The 6,000-nt window shown below is 51.7% G+C and overlaps 1 protein-coding gene across 4 annotated transcripts in view; it reads right to left on the reverse strand.

Annotated features, from left to right (window-relative positions):
- Window positions 1-5,674, reverse strand: part of GRM8 (glutamate metabotropic receptor 8) — an 850,596-nt gene extending 844,922 nt beyond the window's left edge. For 2 of the 4 annotated variants that reach the window (XM_043463632.1, XM_043463633.1), the window contains exon 1: window positions 5,224-5,674. The gene's annotated coding sequence lies outside the window, so the exon portion shown is untranslated. Of the gene's footprint in view, window positions 1-3,177; window positions 3,229-4,542; window positions 4,807-5,223 lie in introns of those variants that run through there. The other 2 variants (XM_043463634.1, XM_043463636.1) reach the window with 2 other exon arrangements.
- Between the last annotated feature and the right edge of the window lie 326 nt (window positions 5,675-6,000).

Raw genomic sequence — 6,000 nt, forward strand, 5'->3', positions numbered from 1 at the left:
AGGCCCCACATTAAGAAAATCTGATACAGAAGAAGCTCAACTTACTAAACAGATAAATTAGAAGGTGATTATTTGCATTACAAAAGAATTCACCACGGGTTTCCTTTAAATAGCTAAATCCCCCCATGAATTTAAAATGCAATCTGATTTAGTAGAATTCAATTTGTGCCATTTTTTTTTTTTTTATTTTCAATAACACAGCCATTGCATAAAAAGACCACATTTAAAGTAATGAGAAGCCACTTTTATAATATGTATCATATAAGGAGAGGGGAAGTGGTGAAACCAACATTTATTGAGTGCTACAGTGTGCCTGCAACCCACTCCAGTATCCTTGCCTGGGAAATCCCATGGACAGAGGAGCCTGGTGGGCCACAGTTCATGGGGTCACAGAGAGTCAGACACAACTGACCGACTACACAACCCAACATGCCTGGGGCCTCACGTATGTTGTCTCATTTCCACTGCACGATACACCCTGTGAGGTTGGTATCACAGCCTCCACTGGGGATATAAGGAATCTAAAAACAGAAGGATTATATGAATATGTCTAAAATCTCGGGCCCGAATTCACATGGACTGATTCTACCTTCTTTCCCTTACCCCACACCCTTGGGTGCAGCAGACCATGACAGATAGCCAGCTGACCTTGATTTGAAGGTTTGAACTGTGAGTGTGGCATCCTAGGGTCTGAGAAGTGCCCCCCTCCCCCACCACCCCAGCACTCAATTCACGGCACAGGATAAGTCACTAACCTGGGACCAGTTTGTTTCTAAACTGAGGGATGATTTCTGGCCACCTCCCAGGGTTTTGAAATCAACTGATACAATGTATATCAAAGTACTTCATAAATTGCCAAGTGCTATAAGAATGCACAGGGACAAAACAATCGGCCCTACAATTCAAATAGTTTACTGATGTATTGTGCTTATAAGACTTGGAAGACCTGAAGAAAAAACACTTTTCCATCATACACAGGACTGGTCAGACCTTAACAAGTTATGTGTCCAATGAATCAAAAGAAAACTGGAAAGAAGGACGTAAAAGGAAAGTCAGTGGAGATCAACATCTGGCTGGAGAGCTGAAGTTCATAGACACTTGGGGCATCCAAGAGGATTATTCTGGAGAAAGTGGTGACAAGATATTCTTCTGTAGGGAGAAGAGGACAAGAGGAAGCCTTCCTAAGTTGTAAGTAGGATATGATGCAGAGCTTCTACCACTAACGCTTTTTACCACTGGAAAAGTTGGCCAATAAACAGCCAGAAGACTTCTGTCTACAGATACGCCTTTGCCTGGAAAAGTATGTGCCCAGTAATTTGCACATACTCCTCTTCAGCCTCACCTACATCTTCCCACTTCTGCACACCTGCTCCCTCCTCCCCCAGACCTGGATCTCCCCTCCCTCAGGGCTGATGTGTTCTGCAGGTCAAAATCTTAAGACTTGGTTCTCCTGTTACCTTGGCCCTCCCCAGGCAGGGAGCAAATTCATCAACTGGGATCAAAACCTGAAGATGCATTACTTGTCATCCCCCAACTGAAACATCTGCATTTTATAAGACTGTTTCCAGGAGATCCACAATTTCTTTACCAAAGAAATGTCTCTAATACGGACACTGTATCAAGCCAAAGCGGGGAGGGACCCTGAGTCTGGAGCCTCTCAAATCCCTCCCACAGCAACACCCACCACTTGGAAGGCAGGTCCTGGGAGAAGAATGCACCATGGCTCAAGGTCCTCAGTCAGGGAGTGAGTTATCACAACTTGAATTCAAGTGCTAAATAGAAATGAAAATCAAAGCAAAGAACTCTCTGAGCTAAGAAAGAAAAGAGGAAGAAGGGAGGGAGGAAAGTGGGAAAGGAAGGGAGAAAGGGAGGGAAGAGGAAAGAAAGAAAAGAAAGGGAGGGAAAGAGGGAGAGAAGGAAGAAGGAGGGAACGGAAAAAGATGGTTCAAATCTAAATTTCTAAATCTAAATCCAAACCTAAATTTAGCAGACAGAACCCCGCCCCCCTTGGGATGGAAACATTATAATCCAGCTCATTCTCCATTTACAGCCATTTCTCCCAGAACATCATGGGGTGACGGTGCCCCCACCAGAGCAAACTACATGAGTGAGTCTGGTGATGTCCAGTCAGGGCCTGTCAAGAAAACATCAGCAGTTACCTGAACCTTAAAACACCAGCCTATTCAACAGGCATGGAGATGTGGCCAGATCTTTGTTGTGGCTCCAGTTAAGAGATAAGGCCATGCAACCATTTATTTTTAAGACACTGGGACAGGGTAACCCCACTCTCCAGATGAAAGCAAAGTCCTCTTTCTGTTGGGCATCCTAACTACAGGAGGAAGAGGATGAGAAAGGAAGTTGGAGGGGGAAAAAATCATTGCTGCCATATGTACATGTGTACAGTGTCCTGTGTCTCACGCCCTGAAGACAGCGGAACAGTTCTTCCCCAATGATTGGCATGAAATGTTGCCAGTGTGAATGTCAGCGGGTTGTTTGCTGCACAAATACCAATTAAACAAGCCCCACAGCAGCTGCAACCTGCCCAGCCAACTCTGAAAAGAGCACATCTCTCCAGACCTCTAACTTTCTCCTGCACTCCCTGGAACCCAACTCTTCCTTTTATTATTGCTTTTAGCGTTAGATGTTTTTAGAATTATTCAAGTAGTAATAGTTTGTAAAAAAAGCAGGAGGGCAGAACTAGTTAGCACCAACCAAACAGAACAAATGGAGCCTAAATAACAGTAAAGAGCTGTGTTCTCAGCATCTTTTTCTTTATTCTAGATAAATCCTCTGCTGGGAGCCTCCTCTTATCTATTCCTCCCCAAATCCCTGGTTTAAAAGCAAGATTTCTTTGTCTTTATCCCAAGTATGATACAACCTGTACGTTGACTCTGAAATGAGAAAACTGCATTTAAAAAAAAATCTTACTACATTTTCCCTGATGGGTAAGGCTTTTCTCTTCAAAATCATCAAACCACATATTTTCAAGAACCAGGCAAAGAATTTCATACAGCTGATTCTGTCTCCGACAGAGATCTTTCAGGGCATTAGTCACAAGCAAGTGACCGAGGTAAACTAAAGTGGTTTCTGTAGCCATTTGCAATTATTGACAAACAATTTCATAACGGAAAATGGAAATTACAGTCAAGTGCAATAAGCTGTTTATCCAAGATCTACCTGCTGGTGGCTCTTTTTCTTTTTATTTTTTTCTTTCAAGCGAAACAGCAGCTATCATCGGAATGCATTTCTCCCATTTAAGATGTGTCTTATCAGTATCTCCACCACCAACCCGGTTTTCCAGTTCGTCTGTTGGCAGGATTTGTATTCAACCGCGGTGGTGGCCGAGACGGTAGCTTATTCTTGGGTGTTTGCGAGACTCTCACGCCGTCAGGTCTATGGGAAGGGATCACCCCCAAATGGCAAATAGGGCATTTACTCCTCCTCGAGCAGGACTCGCCTCGGGGTCTGAGGATTTGGGGCTTCTGCAGCTGGCGGGTGGGTCTATTTTCATCCCCACCCTCCTGGGCGCGCACATACTCTCTGATCCTGGGCTCCGCAATTGGGGCCACCGGGGAAACAATTCTTCAGGGCAGCCTGGAGGGCGGGGGTGTGGGGGTGGGGTCTTGCGCAGTTGGGTCACTCGCACACCCTTCTGCATTTCATTTGCACCAAGGGAGCGTGTTCCACAGACGTTGGGGGTGGAAGAGAGGGGGTCTGTTATATTTTCACCAACTGGACGAACCTCAAGGGATCTCTGAGCTGTTTGGCTAAGCAGCTGGGCTTGCTCTACGGTGCGGCTCAGAGGGTTCTCCACCTCTGCCGAGATTTCAGCCCGCAGCCACTCACCCCGCCCCCGCTCCCCTCTTCCCTGCCGCATCTTCCTTTTTCTTCTCAGTTCCTTCGACTGTTGAACCCAGGCTCCGGGTAGAGCCAGGGCCTTAGGAGAACTACCCGGTTCCTCTGGCTTTCCCGCGCCGCCGGGGTATTGCGGCGCCGCCCCAGTCCCCCGCGCGCCTGGGGATCTAGGTGCCGCGCGCGACCCGGCAGGGAGCGCCTCCGCCCCCGCCGCACCTGGCACTGGAGTACCCACGCCCCGAGCGGGTCGGTGCCAAACTGGGGCCACGCTGGCCGCAGGTGCTTCGGAGGAGCTGTTGGGCGCCTTGCCTTTGCTTTTTAAACTCAAGATCCCTGAGACCATTCCTTCCGCCTCCCCCCCCCCGCCCCCCGCCATCCCCAGTAGGACACTGAACTCCACTGTTTTCCCCGAAAGCCGCAAAAGCGGGTGGGGTGGGGGGAGACCCAGTCTAGCAGGGCTAACTCAGTGAATGCAAACTCGAGGCAGACATATCCTATGTCGCGATGTGGGATCCCGCGAACGCCTCAAGTACCCGGCTTCTCCCGCGACCCCCCATCTTCCCTAGATCCTGGTTAGCTTCATCCAGCCCCACGCTCAAGAAGGCGGGGGGCTGGGGTTACCCCAACTCATCCTGGAAGCCTGTAACTTCGGAAATCCCTCCCGTTACATTCGCCGAACGGAGGTACCTCGTCATCTCGGCGGGGCAAGTCCGGATTCCGCCAGGGGTAGGTCCGGGAGGTCACCCGGGCAGGCAGTCCGAGGAAGAACGCTTTACAATCCTGCCGCCGCGCGCCCCATCCGAGCACTCTAGGCGCGCCTGCCCCTTTCCTCACCCTTCAGTCTCCCATTCGCCGACTAAACTTTTGGGGGACCGCATCTCCAAGCCTCGGGAGTTCCATGCTAAAGCCTCCCTCTTCCGAACCTCTTCACTGGAATGTAATCACGGGAAGATAAGAGGGGTGGCTGCCTTGTTCTTAGCAACGTAAAATCAACAGACACCCAATCAAGCTCCAATGCCCGGCCAGCCCCTCGCCCCCTGGTGCCCACTCTCCCTCGCCTCCCCCCCATTCCCGTCACCTCCGCCCACTAGTTCTCTCCCAGACTCCGGGTGCGCGAGGCCATCTACTTGGACGCCGGAAAAGCAGATCACTAAAGTGATCTGAAAGAGACGGTGCACCTGCCTGGCCACTGGATGGTTTGGGGGAAGAAAACGTTAAGAGGAATAAAAACGGAGCAATTTTCTCTTTTTCCGCAAGCACAGCCTTTGGGGAGAGTTCAGGGGTGGGGGGCTTTTTTTTTTTTTTTTCTTCCTGTGGTTGGGCACTTGCTTTCCTCTTTTCCTCCTTCCACTGCTCGGCGAGTCTTACCCTGCTCCCCGCAGAGGGCGCGGTGAGAAAGCCCGCTGGGGGCCCGCCGCTCCATGTCAGCGCCGCCGCCGCGCTAGGCGAGCACCGCGGCCGCACTTGTAGCTGGTCTCGGGGCTGAGGGGGCTGAGCTGGCCCTGCCCGCGCCAAGTCTCTTCCATGTGAATAACAAATACTCCCACCGGCGGCCGCGATTGGTCTGCGCGCCGCGCCTCCCGATCCTCCGCCCGCGGCCATTCACCCCGCGCGGAGCCGCGGCCGGGATCGCGCCCGGGATCGCCAATCGCTTCGCGCCAACCAGTCACCTCGGGAAGCGGGAGGAGGAACTCCGGGGGGCGGGAGACCCTGGATTTCGGTGTCTCGGAGCTGCCCGGGTGCGGACAGGGACAGGGTCACTCAGCCGGCGGATTCCCTCCCCGCGCTACATCATCTCAGTCCTCAGCGATGCGGGGAACAGAAATGTCAATAGTTCTGATTTTTAAAAATCACCCCATCCGCCCCGCCCCCAACAAAAAAGGGAGGACCCAAAGACGCGGGGCGGGGGAGGGGGAGGATAGTGGCGGGGAGGGTAGGAAGAAGTGCGGGCGGCTGGAAGGAGGAATATGGCTGTGAAGGAGCTGAGTGCCTCCGAATACCAGAGTAGCCCGGGACCCGCGCGGTAAGAGCCGCACCAAGGCCACCCGGAGCCCGAAGTCGGGACCGCGAGCCCGGGGCTCGCCTTCATCAACGCCGCTCCGAAAAGGGTCCCAGTGAAGAATACACGGTAGACGGCACCTGTCC

The sequence above is a fragment of the Cervus canadensis genome, chromosome 3 (genome assembly GCF_019320065.1).
Source record: "Cervus canadensis isolate Bull #8, Minnesota chromosome 3, ASM1932006v1, whole genome shotgun sequence".
NCBI lineage: Eukaryota > Metazoa > Chordata > Mammalia > Artiodactyla > Cervidae > Cervus > Cervus canadensis.